The 20481-nt window shown below is 43.1% G+C and overlaps 25 non-coding genes across 25 annotated transcripts; 11 read left to right on the forward strand and 14 right to left on the reverse strand.

Annotated features, from left to right (window-relative positions):
* Positions 1-4288: 4288 nt before the first annotated feature.
* Trnay-gua lies at positions 4289-4377 on the reverse strand. The gene is given in 2 exon segments: positions 4289-4324; positions 4341-4377. It is a non-coding gene; the product is annotated as a tRNA-Tyr (tRNA).
* A 248-nt stretch (positions 4378-4625) lies between these two features.
* Positions 4626-4697, forward strand: Trnaq-cug. The gene has a single exon. It is a non-coding gene; the product is annotated as a tRNA-Gln (tRNA).
* Positions 4698-5055: 358 nt separating this feature from the next.
* On the reverse strand, positions 5056-5144 carry Trnay-gua. The gene is given in 2 exon segments: positions 5056-5091; positions 5108-5144. It is a non-coding gene; the product is annotated as a tRNA-Tyr (tRNA).
* Positions 5145-5392: 248 nt separating this feature from the next.
* On the forward strand, positions 5393-5464 carry Trnaq-cug. Its single transcript has one exon. It is a non-coding gene; the product is annotated as a tRNA-Gln (tRNA).
* A 358-nt stretch (positions 5465-5822) lies between these two features.
* On the reverse strand, positions 5823-5911 carry Trnay-gua. Its single transcript is given in 2 exon segments — positions 5823-5858; positions 5875-5911. It is a non-coding gene; the product is annotated as a tRNA-Tyr (tRNA).
* A 248-nt stretch (positions 5912-6159) lies between these two features.
* Trnaq-cug lies at positions 6160-6231 on the forward strand. Its single transcript has one exon. It is a non-coding gene; the product is annotated as a tRNA-Gln (tRNA).
* A 351-nt stretch (positions 6232-6582) lies between these two features.
* On the reverse strand, positions 6583-6671 carry Trnay-gua. The gene is given in 2 exon segments: positions 6583-6618; positions 6635-6671. It is a non-coding gene; the product is annotated as a tRNA-Tyr (tRNA).
* Positions 6672-6919: 248 nt separating this feature from the next.
* Positions 6920-6991, forward strand: Trnaq-cug. Its single transcript has one exon. It is a non-coding gene; the product is annotated as a tRNA-Gln (tRNA).
* Positions 6992-7349: 358 nt separating this feature from the next.
* Positions 7350-7438, reverse strand: Trnay-gua. Its single transcript is given in 2 exon segments — positions 7350-7385; positions 7402-7438. It is a non-coding gene; the product is annotated as a tRNA-Tyr (tRNA).
* Positions 7439-7686: 248 nt separating this feature from the next.
* On the forward strand, positions 7687-7758 carry Trnaq-cug. Its single transcript has one exon. It is a non-coding gene; the product is annotated as a tRNA-Gln (tRNA).
* Positions 7759-8116: 358 nt separating this feature from the next.
* Trnay-gua lies at positions 8117-8205 on the reverse strand. Its single transcript is given in 2 exon segments — positions 8117-8152; positions 8169-8205. It is a non-coding gene; the product is annotated as a tRNA-Tyr (tRNA).
* Positions 8206-14504: 6299 nt separating this feature from the next.
* Trnay-gua lies at positions 14505-14594 on the reverse strand. Its single transcript is given in 2 exon segments — positions 14505-14540; positions 14557-14594. It is a non-coding gene; the product is annotated as a tRNA-Tyr (tRNA).
* Positions 14595-14842: 248 nt separating this feature from the next.
* On the forward strand, positions 14843-14914 carry Trnaq-cug. The gene has a single exon. It is a non-coding gene; the product is annotated as a tRNA-Gln (tRNA).
* A 358-nt stretch (positions 14915-15272) lies between these two features.
* On the reverse strand, positions 15273-15361 carry Trnay-gua. Its single transcript is given in 2 exon segments — positions 15273-15308; positions 15325-15361. It is a non-coding gene; the product is annotated as a tRNA-Tyr (tRNA).
* A 677-nt stretch (positions 15362-16038) lies between these two features.
* On the reverse strand, positions 16039-16127 carry Trnay-gua. The gene is given in 2 exon segments: positions 16039-16074; positions 16091-16127. It is a non-coding gene; the product is annotated as a tRNA-Tyr (tRNA).
* A 248-nt stretch (positions 16128-16375) lies between these two features.
* Positions 16376-16447, forward strand: Trnaq-cug. Its single transcript has one exon. It is a non-coding gene; the product is annotated as a tRNA-Gln (tRNA).
* Positions 16448-16805: 358 nt separating this feature from the next.
* Positions 16806-16894, reverse strand: Trnay-gua. Its single transcript is given in 2 exon segments — positions 16806-16841; positions 16858-16894. It is a non-coding gene; the product is annotated as a tRNA-Tyr (tRNA).
* Positions 16895-17142: 248 nt separating this feature from the next.
* Trnaq-cug lies at positions 17143-17214 on the forward strand. Its single transcript has one exon. It is a non-coding gene; the product is annotated as a tRNA-Gln (tRNA).
* Positions 17215-17571: 357 nt separating this feature from the next.
* On the reverse strand, positions 17572-17660 carry Trnay-gua. The gene is given in 2 exon segments: positions 17572-17607; positions 17624-17660. It is a non-coding gene; the product is annotated as a tRNA-Tyr (tRNA).
* A 681-nt stretch (positions 17661-18341) lies between these two features.
* Positions 18342-18430, reverse strand: Trnay-gua. Its single transcript is given in 2 exon segments — positions 18342-18377; positions 18394-18430. It is a non-coding gene; the product is annotated as a tRNA-Tyr (tRNA).
* A 248-nt stretch (positions 18431-18678) lies between these two features.
* Positions 18679-18750, forward strand: Trnaq-cug. Its single transcript has one exon. It is a non-coding gene; the product is annotated as a tRNA-Gln (tRNA).
* A 358-nt stretch (positions 18751-19108) lies between these two features.
* Trnay-gua lies at positions 19109-19197 on the reverse strand. Its single transcript is given in 2 exon segments — positions 19109-19144; positions 19161-19197. It is a non-coding gene; the product is annotated as a tRNA-Tyr (tRNA).
* Positions 19198-19445: 248 nt separating this feature from the next.
* On the forward strand, positions 19446-19517 carry Trnaq-cug. The gene has a single exon. It is a non-coding gene; the product is annotated as a tRNA-Gln (tRNA).
* Positions 19518-19875: 358 nt separating this feature from the next.
* Trnay-gua lies at positions 19876-19964 on the reverse strand. Its single transcript is given in 2 exon segments — positions 19876-19911; positions 19928-19964. It is a non-coding gene; the product is annotated as a tRNA-Tyr (tRNA).
* A 248-nt stretch (positions 19965-20212) lies between these two features.
* On the forward strand, positions 20213-20284 carry Trnaq-cug. The gene has a single exon. It is a non-coding gene; the product is annotated as a tRNA-Gln (tRNA).
* The last annotated feature ends 197 nt before the right edge of the window (positions 20285-20481 follow it).

Raw genomic sequence — 20481 nt, forward strand, 5'->3', positions numbered from 1 at the left:
ACCGAGTTCTTTAAAGATGAACTAATTTACCTGCTTCGTAAAAATCCAACTGCCTTAATTTTAGGAGGAGATTTTAACTGTGTTGTACATCAAAAAGATCAGCGGCCGCATTTTAACTATTGTAAGGAGTTTCATGATCTGGTTTTACGCATGAATCTAAAGGATACGTGGGAACTCCTTCACCCTACCCTTGTGAAATTTACATACTTCACTTCCACCTCGAGTAGCCGCCTCGACAGAATATATGTGTCTTCTCAGCTCGGAGAACATGTTGTTGACTCGGAGGTCATTCCCGTCCCATGTAGTGATCACTGCGCCTACGCCGCCGTTATACAATTGGACAGACAACCCACCAAACGTTTCAGAAGTCACTGGATGTTCAATATTTCCCACCTTCAGGACGCCGATCTCGAGGTACTTGTCACACGGACTTGGACTTTTTGTCTTCGCTCTGTCAATAGATACCGTACGAAAGTAGAGTGGTGGACGTCCTTTGCTAAACCAAAGTTGCGTCGGACTTTGATTTCGTACTGTAATACGCAAGCAAGGGATGCAAAGAGGACCACCGAATTTTACTATTCGATTTTACGGGAGCTCTACGACAAATCTGGCGTCAATAATATTTACACGGCTCAAATAAAGCAAATTAAGGCTAAGATGCTCAGTATCAAACGTAAACAACTAGAAGGATTAAAAATCAAGTCAAAAGTCAACTCTTTTGTTCAATCTGAGACAACTTCCATGTATCATCTTATTAAGCATCAGATGAACCGTAGACGCTTATTTATAGACGAACTGATAACTGATCACGGGGAACTTCTCACTCGGCAACCTGACATAGTCACGGCAATCCAGAGCTATTATCACGGCCTGTACTCGGACTTCCCAACCAATGATGGCTTGACTGCTACTGTACTCCAGTTGCTGGACACGTCTGTTACTGAGGATGATAATCGTGACTTTCTGGCTGCGTTTAGTGTCGAGGAGACTTTAGAACTTATTGTTAAGTCGCCAGCTAACAAAGCCCCAGGACTGGACGGCCTTCCCAAGGAGTTTTATCTTCGGTATTGGGATGTAATTGGTGTTACTTTTACAGAAATTTTAAATGAAATCATTGCTGGGGCGCCTGTTCCTGGTGCGATGAAGGAGGGTAAAATTGTCCTTGTTCCCAAACGCAGAGGGTGTAAGCGATTTGATAATCTGCGTCCGCTCACCCTGCTCAATTTTGACTACAAAACCATAGCCAGAGCTGTTAACACCCGAATGTCTCCGCTCATTCACAAAGTTGTCCGGCGGCACCAGGCCTGCGTGCCTGGACGGAATGCCATGTCTGCGATGTCTGAAATTCGGGACCTCATCTCCATTGCCTCAGTCACCAACCTGAATTGTGCGCTGCTTTTTCTAGACTTTCATAAAGCCTTTGATCATGTGAACCACCGATACCTTTTTCACATAATGGACAAAATAGGACTCGAGGCAGGGGTGATAACAGTCCTTCGCAATTTGATATCTGGTATATCAGCGAGGATACAAGTCAATGGACAGCTGACGCAACCGATATCCATTCAGCGGGGTGTCCCCCAGGGCAGTCCACTCTCTATGTCACTTTTTGTGCTGTCACTGGAACCCTTCCTTCGGTCTCTTTATCACCAGTTGTCAGGAGTGTCAATCTCCGGTCACACATTCATAGTCCGTGCGTACGCTGACGATGTTGCCGTACTGTTACGCAGTGACGACGAGGTGATCCGTATTAAACGGGCGATCGACCAATATAGTGAAGTGTCTGGAGCACAACTAAGTGACCGGAAATGTAAAGTGCTCGATATCAGGGGTTTCGAGAGCTTAACTATACCGTGGGCGCATGTTGTGGAATCTCACAAACTACTAGGCATCACCTTGAATAGGTGCCCTCTCAAAATGGCGGCCTCCAATTGGAAGTCAGTGACGCATCTGATACAAGGTACCATTGTCGAATGTCGCTGGCGTGCTGTGAACATTGTCGAAAAAATCAGGATTCTCAATACCTACGTCTTCTCCAAGGCGTATTATGTTGCACAGTTCTTTCCCATTCCCAAGCTTCAGGCCAGAAAGATCATGCAGGTTGCCAATCAATTCATCTGGAAGGGAAACATATTTAAATTGTCCTCCGATACGCTGGCCAAGTCGAGAACTACTGGTGGGCTTGAGTTAGTTAACATCGCCGGGAAGGCAATGGCCTTGTACATCAAGCGGACCACGACTTTACTCCATGACAGCCACTGCACTGTTACTCAAAACTTGTTCCTCACAGTGCGTCCAGCGAGTGTGCGACCACCGATTGACGTCGGAACAATCCATTACAAATTGAAACACATCAGAGAATTTTTCCTTCATGTTAGTTATGCAGATGTGGGTGTTCTACAGCGACGACCACTGTCAACTCGGGACTTGCAACGTGAGTGGGAAAAGTCGGCGGCCCCAAATACAATAGAACAGAAGTATCCGACTACCGACTGGACAACGGTGTGGGCCAACGTCAGCTTAAAAGTACACTCTTCGGATGTTACTTCAACCTGGTACAGGGTGGTAAATAACACGATTGCCACCAATGAAAAGCTACATGCAATTGGGTTAAGTGACACAAATCTCTGTCTCTGTTGTGGGCTCATCGATTCTCTGATCCATCGGTTTACCTGCGGTGGCCATGCCCTGAATTGGCGATGGGTCAAGCAGAGGATCGCCGTCCTCTCAAGGAGCGCGGAAGACAATCTGAAGCTGGATATCCTACTGCGACCCGCCAAAAAGTTTTACCCTGCCACGAAAAACAATACGGTAATGTGGATCCTGGGGCACTATGTTAACTATATCATTAATGTTCGTGGAGAGGACGATTTTATTAGTTTTCTAACCTACATGGAGCTGGCATACTGGAAAATTCAATGTGTCACTGACAGTAAAAAATTATTCGGCAACATGATGGACATCACTTTTGAGAAACATGGCATAGGCTGACCACATTGGACGATGGAAGCCAGTCAAGAAGAAATGTATTCTGTTTTATTTCTATATTTCTTTTTTCTTAAGTTATACTTTCTGTTATACCTGGTCCATGTATTTCTTTTCAATAGTCTCCCTCTCCTTGTTGCTTATTCATGACAATTTCACACCTCTAATGGAAGAGGAATGTCTTTGGATATGGACCAATACACACAAACGACACACAACAAAGAAATAATGTTTATTTATAAATGTGTCAGCACTATATACCTCGGAGCAGAGGGTTAACAACTCTACCCGACAAAATAATTATATAACAGCAAAGATAAGACACAAAGGTTTATAACAAGTGTCTGCTTAAAGGAGGGCATCGGGGATGGGTGGGGGGAGCCATCGCGGGCAGGCCTCGGGTTTCGACCCCTGCCCGCCTTGTCTCCACCTGCCAGGACCTGACCACTCTCCGTTTGCTTCACACAAGAGTTTCGGCTAGCGCGTTCGGCTGTTAGCCGAAAGATTGGTAGTTCGAGAAAAAAAAAAAAAAAAAAAAAAAAAAAAAAAAAAAAAAAAAAAAAAGAGTAATTGTGGCTCACTCAGTAGAGTGCTGGGACATGAAACGTACAGGCACATTTTAGAAGTGGTTCAAGGCCTGAACAAGTTTGTCTTTTACTTTTAGACGTTCGTTATGTAGTTCAAGACGAGTTTATTTAGCAAAATCAGTGCATTTTGGGAACACACACATGTAAAAAAAAAAAAAAAAAAAAAAAAAAAAAAAAAAAAAAAAAAAAAAAAAGTGGCTAGGATACCTGGCTTTCACCCAGGAGGCCCGGGTTCGATTCCCGGTACCGGTAAAGTAAAAAAAAAAAAAAAAAAAAAAAAAAAAAAAAAAAAATGGTGTAACGGTTAGCACTCTGGACTCTGAATCCAGCGATCCGAGTTCGAATCTCGGTGGAACCTTCGTTTAGTCTAAATTTTCTGTAATAAGCGTTTCTCGCCGAGGAAGTAACAGCGATAGGCTCAGGGGTGTAGTTTCTACGTTTGTATTAAAAACGAGATGTCTATGAAACGGCTGAATATTGGTGCGACTATGTGACCTATATAGCACATTAAACGAGTAATGCCTGTAAGAGCAAGCAATTTTACTATAATTCGAAGAAATATCATTATCCTACGAAGGCTAAGAATCCCATGATTATCAACTAGCTACTAGAAGCTGAGCAAATGAATTTCCTTTAAAATAGGTTTAAAACATAGGGAGGTTCTGACCGAGTGGGCATGCTCTGGAGCCTCTTTGCTCCTGAGATTAGAAAAACAGTCCTCTGGGCCGGATTTGAACCAGCGACCTATGGATAACTGTGAATCTTCCACTACAGTCCACCGCTCTACCAACTGAGCTACCAGAGGCCCTGCATACTTTCTTATTCGTACTGATTGCTTTACGTCCGTCCCTGTCTTTCGTTTCCACACACTGCTACTCAGCGCTGCCATATAGACGCACAGGAAATGCAGTCATCGGCTGCAAGTGCAAACATTGCCCAGATTAAGTTTTATAATGCTCGATCGTGTCAATTATGTTAAAAAATGCAAGTAGGAAGTGTCTGAAGTACGTCAGAACACTGCTAAGTGTATTTACGAGTCCCATTCTCCTGTCTGGTTCCATGGTGTAACGGTTAGCACTCTGGACTCTGAATCCAGCGATCCGAGTTCGAATCTCGGTGGAACCTTCGTTTAGTCTAAATTTTCTGTAATAAGCGTTTCTCGCCGAGGAAGTAACAGCGATAGGCTCAGGGGTGTAGTTTCTACGTTTGTATTAAAAACGAGATGTCTATGAAACGGCTGAATATTGGTGCGACTATGTGACCTATATAGCACATTAAACGAGTAATGCCTGTAAGAGCAAGCAATTTTACTATAATTCGAAGAAATATCATTATCCTACGAAGGCTAAGAATCCCATGATTATCAACTAGCTACTAGAAGCTGAGCAAATGAATTTCCTTTAAAATAGGTTTAAAACATAGGGAGGTTCTGACCGAGTGGGCATGCTCTGGAGCCTCTTTGCTCCTGAGATTAGAAAAACAGTCCTCTGGGCCGGATTTGAACCAGCGACCTATGGATAACTGTGAATCTTCCACTACAGTCCACCGCTCTACCAACTGAGCTACCAGAGGCCCTGCATACTTTCTTATTCGTACTGATTGCTTTACGTCCGTCCCTGTCTTTCGTTTCCACACACTGCTACTCAGCGCTGCCATATAGACGCACAGGAAATGCAGTCATCGGCTGCAAGTGCAAACATTGCCCAGATTAAGTTTTATAATGCTCGATCGTGTCAATTATGTTAAAAAATGCAAGTAGGAAGTGTCTGAAGTACGTCAGAACACTGCTAAGTGTATTTACGAGTCCCATTCTCCTGTCTGGTTCCATGGTGTAACGGTTAGCACTCTGGACTCTGAATCCAGCGATCCGAGTTCGAATCTCGGTGGAACCTTCGTTTAGTCTAAATTTTCTGTAATAAGCGTTTCTCGCCGAGGAAGTAACAGCGATAGGCTCAGGGGTGTAGTTTCTACGTTTGTATTAAAAACGAGATGTCTATGAAACGGCTGAATATTGGTGCGACTATGTGACCTATATAGCACATTAAACGAGTAATGCCTGTAAGAGCAAGCAATTTTACTATAATTCGAAGAAATATCATTATCCTACGAAGGCTAAGAATCCCATGATTATCAACTAGCTACTAGAAGCTGAGCAAATGAATTTCCTTTAAAATAGGTTTAAAACATAGGGAGGTTCTGACCGAGTGGGCATGCTCTGGAGCCTCTTTGCTCCTGAGATTAGAAAAACAGTCCTCTGGGCCGGATTTGAACCAGCGACCTATGGATAACTGTGAATCTTCCACTACAGTCCACCGCTCTACCAACTGAGCTACCAGAGGCCCTGCATACTTTCTTATTCGTACTGATTGCTTTACGTCCGTCCCTGTCTTTCGTTTCCACACACTGCTACTCAGCGCTGCCATATAGACGCACAGGAAATGCAGTCATCGGCTGCAAGTGCAAACATTGCCCAGATTAAGTTTTATAATGCTCGATCGTGTCAATTATGTTAAAAAATGCAAGTAGGAAGTGTCTGAAGTACGTCAGAACACTGCTAAGTGTATTTACGAGTCCCATTCTCCTGTCTGGTTCCATGGTGTAACGGTTAGCACTCTGGACTCTGAATCCAGCGATCCGAGTTCGAATCTCGGTGGAACCTTCGTTTAGTCTAAATTTTCTGTAATAAGCGTTTCTCGCCGAGGAAGTAACAGCGATAGGCTCAGGGGTGTAGTTTCTACGTTTGTATTAAAAACGAGATGTCTATGAAACGGCTGAATATTGGTGCGACTATGTGACCTATATAGCACATTAAACGAGTAATGCCTGTAAGAGCAAGCAATTTTACTATAATTCGAAGAAATATCATTATCCTACGAAGGCTAAGAATCCCATGATTATCAACTAGCTACTAGAAGCTGAGCTTTCCTTTAAAATAGGTTTAAAACATAGGGAGGTTCTGACCGAGTGGGCATGCTCTGGAGCCTCTTTGCTCCTGAGATTAGAAAAACAGTCCTCTGGGCCGGATTTGAACCAGCGACCTATGGATAACTGTGAATCTTCCACTACAGTCCACCGCTCTACCAACTGAGCTACCAGAGGCCCTGCATACTTTCTTATTCGTACTGATTGCTTTACGTCCGTCCCTGTCTTTCGTTTCCACACACTGCTACTCAGCGCTGCCATATAGACGCACAGGAAATGCAGTCATCGGCTGCAAGTGCAAACATTGCCCAGATTAAGTTTTATAATGCTCGATCGTGTCAATTATGTTAAAAAATGCAAGTAGGAAGTGTCTGAAGTACGTCAGAACACTGCTAAGTGTATTTACGAGTCCCATTCTCCTGTCTGGTTCCATGGTGTAACGGTTAGCACTCTGGACTCTGAATCCAGCGATCCGAGTTCGAATCTCGGTGGAACCTTCGTTTAGTCTAAATTTTCTGTAATAAGCGTTTCTCGCCGAGGAAGTAACAGCGATAGGCTCAGGGGTGTAGTTTCTACGTTTGTATTAAAAACGAGATGTCTATGAAACGGCTGAATATTGGTGCGACTATGTGACCTATATAGCACATTAAACGAGTAATGCCTGTAAGAGCAAGCAATTTTACTATAATTCGAAGAAATATCATTATCCTACGAAGGCTAAGAATCCCATGATTATCAACTAGCTACTAGAAGCTGAGCAAATGAATTTCCTTTAAAATAGGTTTAAAACATAGGGAGGTTCTGACCGAGTGGGCATGCTCTGGAGCCTCTTTGCTCCTGAGATTAGAAAAACAGTCCTCTGGGCCGGATTTGAACCAGCGACCTATGGATAACTGTGAATCTTCCACTACAGTCCACCGCTCTACCAACTGAGCTACCAGAGGCCCTGCATACTTTCTTATTCGTACTGATTGCTTTACGTCCGTCCCTGTCTTTCGTTTCCACACACTGCTACTCAGCGCTGCCATATAGACGCACAGGAAATGCAGTCATCGGCTGCAAGTGCAAACATTGCCCAGATTAAGTTTTATAATGCTCGATCGTGTCAATTATGTTAAAAAATGCAAGTAGGAAGTGTCTGAAGTACGTCAGAACACTGCTAAGTGTATTTACGAGTCCCATTCTCCTGTCTGGTTCCATGGTGTAACGGTTAGCACTCTGGACTCTGAATCCAGCGATCCGAGTTCGAATCTCGGTGGAACCTTCGTTTAGTCTAAATTTTCTGTAATAAGCGTTTCTCGCCGAGGAAGTAACAGCGATAGGCTCAGGGGTGTAGTTTCTACGTTTGTATTAAAAACGAGATGTCTATGAAACGGCTGAATATTGGTGCGACTATGTGACCTATATAGCACATTAAACGAGTAATGCCTGTAAGAGCAAGCAATTTTACTATAATTCGAAGAAATATCATTATCCTACGAAGGCTAAGAATCCCATGATTATCAACTAGCTACTAGAAGCTGAGCAAATGAATTTCCTTTAAAATAGGTTTAAAACATAGGGAGGTTCTGACCGAGTGGGCATGCTCTGGAGCCTCTTTGCTCCTGAGATTAGAAAAACAGTCCTCTGGGCCGGATTTGAACCAGCGACCTATGGATAACTGTGAATCTTCCACTACAGTCCACCGCTCTACCAACTGAGCTACCAGAGGCCCTGCATACTTTCTTATTCGTACTGATTGCTTTACGTCCGTCCCTGTCTTTCGTTTCCACACACTGCTACTCAGCGCTGCCATATAGACGCACAGGAAATGCAGTCATCGGCTGCAAGTGCAAACATTGCCCAGATTAAGTTTTATAATGCTCGATCGTGTCAATTATGTTAAAAAATGCAAGTAGGAAGTGTCTGAAGTACGTCAGAACACTGCTAAGTGTATTTACGAGTCCCATTCTCCCCAGTCTGGCGTTAGCTGCCGCAGCGGTCGCACGCTCCTCAAGTTTGCCCCGTGAACGTACAGTGTTTACGCCAGTGTTTTCGTGTTTTGTGACGTTTTGCACGTGAATTAAGCGATATCAATTGCGCATTTGGTCTTCTTTCGTGTCATCTTTCTACGAAGTGCCGTTGGGATTTCGGCGTTGTCCGAGATTTCTTCGCTGCAGAACACCATGGCAAACTCCGTGAGAAAAAACACCGTGATTTTCACCTTCGACAAGTACACCCGTCGAGTACAGCCCTCTGCACTTGAAATACACGACTGGATTACCGAGGTAATTGGCCTTCATTCTGAATCTGTTCATACCATGCAGCTGGACTCTGATGAATACTGCATTTTTGTAAAGTTTAACGATTCCGCGAGTGTAGACCGCTTTCTGGCAAAATTTGGTTATGAAACGGAATTTATACACCGTGATGGTACTAAAAGTACTGTCAAACTCCGGAATTCCGAGTCTGTAATTAGGAATGTTAGGGTTTTGAATATTCCCATAGAAGTAGACAATTCGAAAATTAAAGACGTCCTATCAAAGTATGGGGTTGTCAGGCAAATAGTCAACGAAAGGTGGGCTTCGCATTTCAAGCTGCAGTGCTTTAACGGCATTCGCTCCGTGGAGATGGAAGTGAAAGCAAACATTCCCTCCCACATCTTTGTTGACGGGCACAAGGCGCATGTTATGTACTCAGGGCAAACCCCTACATGTCATGTATGTAACGAGTCTGGTCACCTCCGTCAGGACTGCCCTCGCCGTGTATTTGTGCTAACAAATAACCTTACGCAACGCCGGAAATTGACACTCAACGATTTGTTGCCAGCCAGTAATACAACAGAGCCGGCGGCGGTCGTGGATCCTGTTACTACCTCTGAAAATGTTGCACTTAATGTTAATGACTTTCCGTCTTTAAAACCTGCATTAACTGCTGAAATTCCGTCCCGTGACAGCGAGATTCCCACAAAAAAGCGTCCTCTAGAGGACACTGAAAGAAATGTTGATGAGGACTCTTCCTGTGAAACACCCGTTGCCAGGAGGCCGAAGCCCAGTCCTGAAGATCTGTTAGAAGTGGAAAAAGGAGATGGAATGACGGTCGATGTGGCTCCCACTTCCGCACAAGGACTTACACCGCCACGAACAGATAGTGACGCAGCGGATAGTGATTTTTCACGGAAATGTGACCCTGAGCCTGAGGTCACGGCTGAAATAACCGCATCAAGTGCACAACCCATACAGTGCAAACCGTACGAGGAAGTACCAGGTAAAGAACCTGCTGACTCCGAAGCGCAAAGCCGCGCCGAAGGAGGAAATACACAAGCATCACCGCCTCGCCAGCAAAACAACACAACAGACACCACGCCGGAGCCAAACATTGACGACTCGCAAGCCACGGCCGTTGCCCCATTTAGCCACCGCCGGCGGCTGCGACAGACACCGGGTCTTGCTGTCACGCGTCATCAAGCGAAAGTCACACCAGAGAAGAAAGACATAAAGAAAAAGAATATCAAATATGAAGTCATCAGGGCCAACACTGACGAGGAGAAAGAGAATGGCCACAGTGACTTATAGCAATGCGTTGTCAGGATTTCAGGATACTTTTCTTCTCAAGCTATTTGTTTAAAAGCAATGCAAATTTTTGTAGGCAGTTAGTACATGTAATGGGCACACAGCTTGTAAAGATCGTGCCTTGTAGGGAAGCACGTTTGCTGCTATAATCATACCTAACCTCATCTCAAATAGCTTCTTCCGGTATGTCTGTGCTGCAGGCTTATAGCATTACTACTATTAACATTAATAAAATACAGTCACCCTTGAAATTGGCAGCACTAAAAGAATTCTTGTACCAGTCCGGAACAGATATCGCGTTGCTACAAGAAGTTGCGATAGCGGAATTTCGGATCCCAGGCTTTTTTGAAATTGTTAATGTTTCTACGGAAGCCAATATCGGTACAGCCATTCTTATAAGGGAAGGCATTCCGGTGACTGAAATCGAACGACTAGAATCAGGAAGAGCAATAGGCATAAAAATTTTCGATGTGACAGTGATTAACCTTTACGCCCCATCAGGAACTTCCCACAAATTGGATCGTGCGAAGTTTTTTCAAGATGAACTGATTTATTTATTGAGGAAAAATCCGTGTTCTCTTATACTAGGTGGAGACTTTAACTGTGTTTTAAACCAGAAAGATCAACAACCCAACTTCAACTACTCGCCACAGTTAAAAAAGTTAGTAAGTGATCTACACCTTAAGGATGTGTGGGAACTTCAGCACCCGACGTCAGTCGGGTTCACGTATATAACCAGCCACTCTCGCAGCAGACTAGATAGAATTTACGTGTCATCAAATTTGCAAAATTATTTATTAAACGTTGAGACTATTCCAGTGTATTTTAGCGATCACAGTACACTTTTAACTTGCTTTAATCTAAGTGTACAGCCAACCCGTCGATTCAGAGGCCAATGGAACTTAAATATCTCTGTTTTAACTGACGAAGAACTGGAACAGGAAGTAAGGTTTGCGTGGACTATGTGCCTCCGCACAGTAGACAAGCACCCAACAGTCATTGACTGGTGGACAAGGAGGGCTAAACCAAGGCTGCGGAAAGTTGTCATGCAGTATAGTGCAGCGAGGCACAGGGAGTTGAGGAATACAATGGAGTTTTATTATAAGGTTTTAAGAGACTTATATAAACAGGCACATGATGACGTAATTCGTCTGAATGATATCAAAAAAATAAAAGCCAAGTTATTAAGCATTAAACGGCAACAGATGGAGGGACTAAAAATTAAATCGAAAGCCACATCAGTCATAGCAGATGAAACAGCTTCTCTGTATCACTTGGTGCGGCATGCTAAAAATAGACGTCAAACTTTTATTGATGAAGTCCAGACGCATACTGGTACAAAGCTCACATGCCAGAAAGAAATACTGGACGAAGTCCACAGGTACTATGAAACCTTATATGCCCCTACCACAGTGGAAGATGCAGCTCTCGCGGATTTTCTCACTATTTTAGGTCCACAATTGTCGGGAACAGACAACGCTGACATCCTGTCACCTATTACTAAAGATGAAGTGCATGAGGCAGTGCGTAACTCACCTCTCAAAAAATCTCCGGGACTTGATGGCCTCCCTGTGGAGTTTTATGCCCGCTACTGGTCTATAATTGGGGATAAGATCACTTCCATGGCAAATGAGGTCCTGAACGGAAAAACGGTCCCTGCAGAGTTTAAGGAAAGTAAAATAGTACTGATTCCTAAGACTAAAGGCAAAACCAACTTAAACAATTTTCGGCCTCTTTCGCTACTAAATTCTGATTACAAAATAATTTCGCGTATTATCAACAAAAGACTCTCTGCCTTTTCCAACAAAATATTGAGTCATCACCAATCTTGCTCTCCGACCAGAACGATATTCGAAAGTCTATCTGCATACAGAGACGTCATTGCAATTACCTCAGTGACAAGTATAAAATGTGCTTTAATCTTTATAGATTTCAACAAAGCTTTTGACCGCGTTAGTCATAGATACCTCTTTGCGACGCTGTCAAAAATGGATTTCCACCCCCAGATTGTGAACATGCTAAGGAATATTGCAACAGGTGTAAATGCGAAAATAGCAATCAATGGCCAAACATCTAAACCCATACAGATAAGGCGAGGGGTTCCACAGGGCAGTCCCTTATCAATGTTTTTATTTTCAGTATCTTTAGAGCCCTTCCTCCGCACTGTCCACGCAAGATTAACAGGCATAACATTGAGTGGTGAGAAAACTGTCATACGAGCTTATGCTGATGACGTGGGCGTTGTAATAAGGAATAAGGAGGAGACAGTTACACTGGAAAGAGAAATCCAAAGATATTGTCTAGCGTCGGGGAGCGACAGCAAATGAAAACAAAAGTCAAATATTGAATCTACGAGGCCTAGATCACCTTCGACTGCATGGGCAAAACAAGACAACAAACATAAAACTTTGGGAATCACCTTAATGGCATGTCCGATGCGGATGGCTGCTTTTAACTGACGGAAACTAGGAGGAAAGTTCATGGTGCTGTAATGGAGAACATCCATCGAACTATGGACCTGGTGCAAAAAGTCAGATTCATCAACTCCTGCGTTTTGTCTAAAGCGTATTTCACTGCGCAGGTATTTCCAATCCCTAAACTAGTAGCGAAAGGGATCATGTCCACTGTTACCAATTATTTATGGAGAGGAGACATATTCAGGGTTGGTGCGACTACGGTTATACTGGATGTCAGAAACGGGGGCCTCGGTTTGGTGGATATTCGCAATAAAGCGTCTGCTCTGTTCCTCAAACGGACTTTCCATATACTCAGAGAACTTCCACAATGTATAACCGCAAAGCTCTTTGAGGCTGTGACACCCCATAGCCTGCAAGCACCGATTGATGTGCGAAGGATTAATGCCCGTCTGCAGTATGTGAGGAACTTTTTCCTCGAAGCAAGTTATCTTAGTGACGAAATCAGAAGCAACACACGTATCACAGCGCGCGACATCATACTTGAAAGGAAGTTAAATGAGGGTAGAAACAAAATTGAAACGAAATTCCCAAATTGTGACTGGAAAGCTGTATGGCGGAACATCAACTATGCCGGGCTATCTACAGACGCTATTTCCGCATGGTACAAAACAGTTAATAATGTCATCAGCACCAACGAGAGACTATATGGGATCGGTTTAAACCAGACACACCTTTGTGGAAAATGCAATCTGGTGGATACACTCAGCCACAGATTCACCTGTGGTGGCAATGTGCATAACTGGAATTGGATCAGGCAACAAATCGCCTTTCTCACCAGATCCTCTACGCAATATATAACGCCGTCGCTCCTCCTGAGACCGGACATGACATACTTTCCGAAATTAAAACCAACGCCATTAGCTGGTTAATGGGAAAATATGTTAGTTATGTCATCCACACACTTGGGTCGGACAACGAGATAGAATTCCGCGTTTACATGAAGTGTGAATATGCAAAAATCAGCACGTATCGCAACCACAAGAAGCACTATGGCAACATGCTGAAGATCATTTTGAAAGAATGGGAGTTGGTTAAATATGTGAAACCATTACAACACCTTGAACGAGAACGAACAGAAGAAAAATAAGTCACTTGGTTCCTTATTATTATTTACTTTAACCTTGCTTCCGGAACTTTTTCGTTTTTTTTTGTATTTTTTGTTTTTTTTTTTGTGTTATTGTATGTGTTTAATTGGATTGTATTTAAACTGGTTCATAGTCAAGAAAACTGGTATTAAATATGCTATTATTTTTTATTCAGTGGACAGTTTACAAATTAAACAGTGAATTCAACTTTAAAGACAAACCCACTGATTGAGTGACAATAGTTTGCACCTAGAATAATCTCAGTTATCTTGAGCAAAGTTATACTGTAACCACTTTTAAAGTTTGTTTTACCATTATTACTGTATTAGACATATTTAGCATATAAATAGTTTAAAACATGGTTCTTTTTTTGATGTTGCAAATGGTTTAATCATTAATTGTACTGTTGAATACTTGAAATGTATGTTTTAGTAAAATACAATAAAAAAAATAAAAAAAAAAAAAAAAAAAAAATGGTGTAACGGTTAGCACTCTGGACTCTGAATCCAGCGATCCGAGTTCGAATCTCGGTGGAACCTTCGTTTAGTCTAAATTTTCTGTAATAAGCGTTTCTCGCCGAGGAAGTAACAGCGATAGGCTCAGGGGTGTAGTTTCTACGTTTGTATTAAAAACGAGATGTCTATGAAACGGCTGAATATTGGTGCGACTATGTGACCTATATAGCACATTAAACGAGTAATGCCTGTAAGAGCAAGCAATTTTACTATAATTCGAAGAAATATCATTATCCTACGAAGGCTAAGAATCCCATGATTATCAACTAGCTACTAGAAGCTGAGCAAATGAATTTCCTTTAAAATAGGTTTAAAACATAGGGAGGTTCTGACCGAGTGGGCATGCTCTGGAGCCTCTTTGCTCCTGAGATTAGAAAAACAGTCCTCTGGGCCGGATTTGAACCAGCGACCTATGGATAACTGTGAATCTTCCACTACAGTCCACCGCTCTACCAACTGAGGCTACCAGAGGCCCTGCATACTTTCTTATTCGTACTGATTGCTTTACGTCCGTCCCTGTCTTTCGTTTCCACACACTGCTACTCAGCGCTGCCATATAGACGCACAGGAAATGCAGTCATCGGCTGCAAGTGCAAACATTGCCCAGATTAAGTTTTATAATGCTCGATCGTGTCAATTATGTTAAAAAATGCAAGTAGGAAGTGTCTGAAGTACGTCAGAACACTGCTAAGTGTATTTACGAGTCCCATTCTCCTGTCTGGTTCCATGGTGTAACGGTTAGCACTCTGGACTCTGAATCCAGCGATCCGAGTTCGAATCTCGGTGGAACCTTCGTTTAGTCTAAATTTTCTGTAATAAGCGTTTCTCGCCGAGGAAGTAACAGCGATAGGCTCAGGGGTGTAGTTTCTACGTTTGTATTAAAAACGAGATGTCTATGAAACGGCTGAATATTGGTGCGACTATGTGACCTATATAGCACATTAAACGAGTAATGCCTGTAAGAGCAAGCAATTTTACTATAATTCGAAGAAATATCATTATCCTACGAAGGCTAAGAATCCCATGATTATCAACTAGCTACTAGAAGCTGAGCAAATGAATTTCCTTTAAAATAGGTTTAAAACATAGGGAGGTTCTGACCGAGTGGGCATGCTCTGGAGCCTCTTTGCTCCTGAGATTAGAAAAACAGTCCTCTGGGCCGGATTTGAACCAGCGACCTATGGATAACTGTGAATCTTCCACTACAGTCCACCGCTCTACCAACTGAGCTACCAGAGGCCCTGCATACTTTCTTATTCGTACTGATTGCTTTACGTCCGTCCCTGTCTTTCGTTTCCACACACTGCTACTCAGCGCTGCCATATAGACGCACAGGAAATGCAGTCATCGGCTGCAAGTGCAAACATTGCCCAGATTAAGTTTTATAATGCTCGATCGTGTCAATTATGTTAAAAAATGCAAGTAGGAAGTGTCTGAAGTACGTCAGAACACTGCTAAGTGTATTTACGAGTCCCATTCTCCTGTCTGGTTCCATGGTGTAACGGTTAGCACTCTGGACTCTGAATCCAGCGATCCGAGTTCGAATCTCGGTGAACCTTCGTTTAGTCTAAATTTTCTGTAATAAGCGTTTCTCGCCGAGGAAGTAACAGCGATAGGCTCAGGGGTGTAGTTTCTACGTTTGTATTAAAAACGAGATGTCTATGAAACGGCTGAATATTGGTGCGACTATGTGACCTATATAGCACATTAAACGAGTAATGCCTGTAAGAGCAAGCAATTTTACTATAATTCGAAGAAATATCATTATCCTACGAAGGCTAAGAATCCCATGATTATCAACTAGCTACTAGAAGCTGAGCAAATGAATTTCCTTTAAAATAGGTTTAAAACATAGGTAGGTTCTGACCGAGTGGGCATGCTCTGGAGCCTCTTTGCTCCTGAGATTAGAAAAACAGTCCTCTGGGCCGGATTTGAACCAGCGACCTATGGATAACTGTGAATCTTCCACTACAGTCCACCGCTCTACCAACTGAGCTACCAGAGGCCCTGCATACTTTCTTATTCGTACTGATTGCTTTACGTCCGTCCCTGTCTTTCGTTTCCACACACTGCTACTCAGCGCTGCCATATAGACGCACAGGAAATGCAGTCATCGGCTGCAAGTGCAAACATTGCCCAGATTAAGTTTTATAATGCTCGATCGTGTCAATTATGTTAAAAAATGCAAGTAGGAAGTGTCTGAAGTACGTCAGAACACTGCTAAGTGTATTTACGAGTCCCATTCTCCTGTCTGGTTCCATGGTGTAACGGTTAGCACTCTGGACTCTGAATCCAGCGATCCGAGTTCGAATCTCGGTGGAACCTTCGTTTAGTCTAAATTTTCTGTAATAAGCGTTTCTCGCCGAGGAAGTAACAGCGATAGGCTCAGGGGTGTAGTTTCTACGTTTGTATTAAAAACGAGATGTCTATGAAACGGCTGAATATTGGTGCGACTATGTGACCTATATAGCACATTAAACGAGTAATGCCTGTAAGAGCAAGCAATTTTACTATAATTCGAAGAAATATCATTATCCTACGAAGGCTAAGAATCCCATGATTATCAACTAGCTACTAGAAGCTGAGCAAATGAATTTCCTTTAAAATAGGTTTAAAACATAGGGAGGTTCTGACCGAGTGGGCATGCTCTGGAGCCTCTTTGCTCCTGAGATTAGAAAAACAGTCCTCTGGGCCGGATTTGAACCAGCGACCTATGGATAACTGTGAATCTTCCACTACAGTCCACCGCTCTACCAACTGAGCTACCAGAGGCCCCTGCATACTTTCTTATTCGTACTGATTGCTTTACGTCCGTCCTGTCTTTCGTTTCCACACACTGCTACTCAGCGCTGCCATATAGACGCACAGGAAATGCAGTCATCGGCTGCAAGTGCAAACATTGCCCAGATTAAGTTTTATAATGCTCGATCGTGTCAATTATGTTAAAAAATGCAAGTAGGAAGTGTCTGAAGTACGTCAGAACACTGCTAAGTGTATTTACGAGTCCCATTCTCCTGTCTGGTTCCATGGTGTAACGGTTAGCACTCTGGACTCTGAATCCAGCGATCCGAGTTCGAATCTCGGTGGAACCTTCGTTTAGTCTAAATTTTCTGTAATAAGCGTTCTCGCCGAGGAAGTAACAGCGATAGGCTCAGGGGTGTAGTTTCTACGTTTGTATTAAAAACGAGATGTCTATGAAACGGCTGAATATTGGTGCGACTATGTGACCTATATAGCACATTAAACGAGTAATGCCTGTAAGAGCAAGCAATTTTACTATAATTCGAAGAAATATCATTATCCTACGAAGGCTAAGAATCCCATGATTATCAACTAGCTACTAGAAGCTGAGCAAATGAATTTCCTTTAAAATAGGTTTAAAACATAGGGAGGTTCTGACCGAGTGGGCATGCTCTGGAGCCTCTTTGCTCCTGAGATTAGAAAAACAGTCCTCTGGGCCGGATTTGAACCAGCGACCTATGGATAACTGTGAATCTTCCACTACAGTCCACCGCTCTACCAACTGAGCTACCAGAGGCCCTGCATACTTTCTTATTCGTACTGATTGCTTTACGTCCGTCCCTGTCTTTCGTTTCCACACACTGCTACTCAGCGCTGCCATATAGACGCACAGGAAATGCAGTCATCGGCTGCAAGTGCAAACATTGCCCAGATTAAGTTTTATAATGCTCGATCGTGTCAATTATGTTAAAAAATGCAAGTAGGAAGTGTCTGAAGTACGTCAGAACACTGCTAAGTGTATTTACGAGTCCGATTCTCCTGTCTGGTTCCATGGTGTAACGGTTAGCAACTCTGGACCTCTGAATCCAGCGATCCGAGTTCGAATCTCGGTGGAACCTTCGTTTAGTCTAAATTTTCTGTAATAAGCGTTTCTCGCCGAGGAAGTAACAGCGATAGGCTCAGGGGTGTAGTTTCTACGTTTGTATTAAAAACGAGATGTCTATGAAACGGCTGAATATTGGTGCGACTATGTGACCCTATATAGCACATTAAACGAGTAATGCCTGTAAGAGCAAGCAATTTTACTATAATTCGAAGAAATATCATTATCCTACGAAGGCTAAGAATCCCATGATTATCAACTAGCTACTAGAAGCTGAGCAAATGAATTTCCTTTAAAATAGGTTTAAAACATAGGGAGGTTCTGACCGAGTGGGCATGCTCTGGAGCCTCTTTGCTCCTGAGATTAGAAAAACAGTCCTCTGGGCCGGATTTGAACCAGCGACCTATGGATAACTGTGAATCTTCCACTACAGTCCACCGCTCTACCAACTGAGCTACCAGAGGCCCTGCATACTTTCTTATTCGTACTGATTGCTTTACGTCCGTCCCTGTCTTTCGTTTCCACACACTGCTACTCAGCGCTGCCATATAGACGCACAGGAAATGCAGTCATCGGCTGCAAGTGCAAACATTGCCCAGATTAAGTTTTATAATGCTCGATCGTGTCAATTATGTTAAAAAATGCAAGTAGGAAGTGTCTGAAGTACGTCAGAACACTGCTAAGTGTATTTACGAGTCCCATTCTCCTGTCTGGTTCCATGGTGTAACGGTTAGCACTCTGGACTCTGAATCCAGCGATCCGAGTTCGAATCTCGGTGGAACCTTCGTTTAGTCTAAATTTTCTGTAATAAGCGTTTCTCGCCGAGGAAGTAACAGCGATAGGCTCAGGGGTGTAGTTTCTACGTTTGTATTAAAAACGAGATGTCTATGAAACGGCTGAATATTGGTGCGACTATGTGACCTATATAGCACATTAAACGAGTAATGCCTGTAAGAGCAAGCAATTTTACTATAATTCGAAGAAATATCATTATCCTACGAAGGCTAAGAATCCCATGATTATCAACTAGCTACTAGAAGCTGAGCAAATGAATTTCCTTTAAAATAGGTTTAAAACATAGGGAGGTTCTGACCGAGTGGGCATGCTCTGGAGCCTCTTTGCTCCTGAGATTAGAAAAACAGTCCTCTGGGCCGGATTTGAACCAGCGACCTATGGATAACTGTGAATCTTCCACTACAGTCCACCGCTCTACCAACTGAGCTACCAGAGGCCCTGCATACTTTCTTATTCGTACTGATTGCTTTACGTCCGTCCCTGTCTTTCGTTTCCACACACTGCTACTCAGCGCTGCCATATAGACGCACAGGAAATGCAGTCATCGGCTGCAAGTGCAAACATTGCCCAGATTAAGTTTTATAATGCTCGATCGTGTCAATTATGTTAAAAAATGCAAGTAGGAAGTGTCTGAAGTACGTCAGAACACTGCTAAGTGCATTTACGAGTCCCATTCTCCTGTCTGGTTCCATGGTGTAACGGTTAGCACTCTGGACTCTGAATCCAGCGATCCGAGTTCGAATCTCGGTGGAACCTTCGTTTAGTCTAAATTTTCTGTAATAAGCGTTTCTCGCCGAGGAAGTAACAGCGATAGGCTCAGGGGTGTAGTTTCTACGTTTGTATTAAAAACGAGATGTCTATGAAACGGCTGAATATTGGTGCGACTATGTGACCTATATAGCACATTAAACGAGTAATGCCTGTAAGAGCAAGCAATTTTACTATAATTCGAAGAAATATCATTATCCTACGAAGGCTAAGAATCCCATGATTATCAACTAGCTACTAGAAGCTGAGCAAATGAATTTCCTTTAAAATAGGTTTAAAACATAGGGAGGTTCTGACCGAGTGGGCATGCTCTGGAGCCTCTTTGCTCCTGAGATTAGAAAAACAGTCCTCTGGGCCGGATTTGAACCAGCGACCTATGGATAACTGTGAATCTTCCACTACAGTCCACCGCTCTACCAACTGAGCTACCAGAGGCCCTGCATACTTTCTTATTCGTACTGATTGCTTTACGTCCGTCCCTGTCTTTCGTTTCCACACACTGCTACTCAGCGCTGCCATATAGACGCACAGGAAATGCAGTCATCGGCTGCAAGTGCAAACATTGCCCAGATTAAGTTTTATAATGCTCGATCGTGTCAATTATGTTAAAAAATGCAAGTAGGAAGTGTCTGAAGTACGTCAGAACACTGCTAAGTGTATTTACGAGTCCCATTCTCCTGTCTGGTTCCATGGTGTAACGGTTAGCACTCTGGACTCTGAATCCAGCGATCCGAGTTCGAATCTCGGTGGAACCTTCGTTTAGTCTAAATTTTCTGTAATAAGCGTTTCTCGCCGAGGAAGTAACAGCGATAGGCTCAGGGGTGTAGTTTCTACGTTTGTATTAAAAACGAGATGTCTATGAAACGGCTGAATATTGGTGCGACTATGTGACCTATATAGCACATTAAACGAGTAATGCCTGTAAGAGCAAGCAATTTTACTATAATTCGAA

This window comes from Schistocerca piceifrons, unplaced genomic scaffold, assembly GCF_021461385.2.
Source record: "Schistocerca piceifrons isolate TAMUIC-IGC-003096 unplaced genomic scaffold, iqSchPice1.1 HiC_scaffold_2336, whole genome shotgun sequence".
NCBI lineage: Eukaryota > Metazoa > Arthropoda > Insecta > Orthoptera > Acrididae > Schistocerca > Schistocerca piceifrons.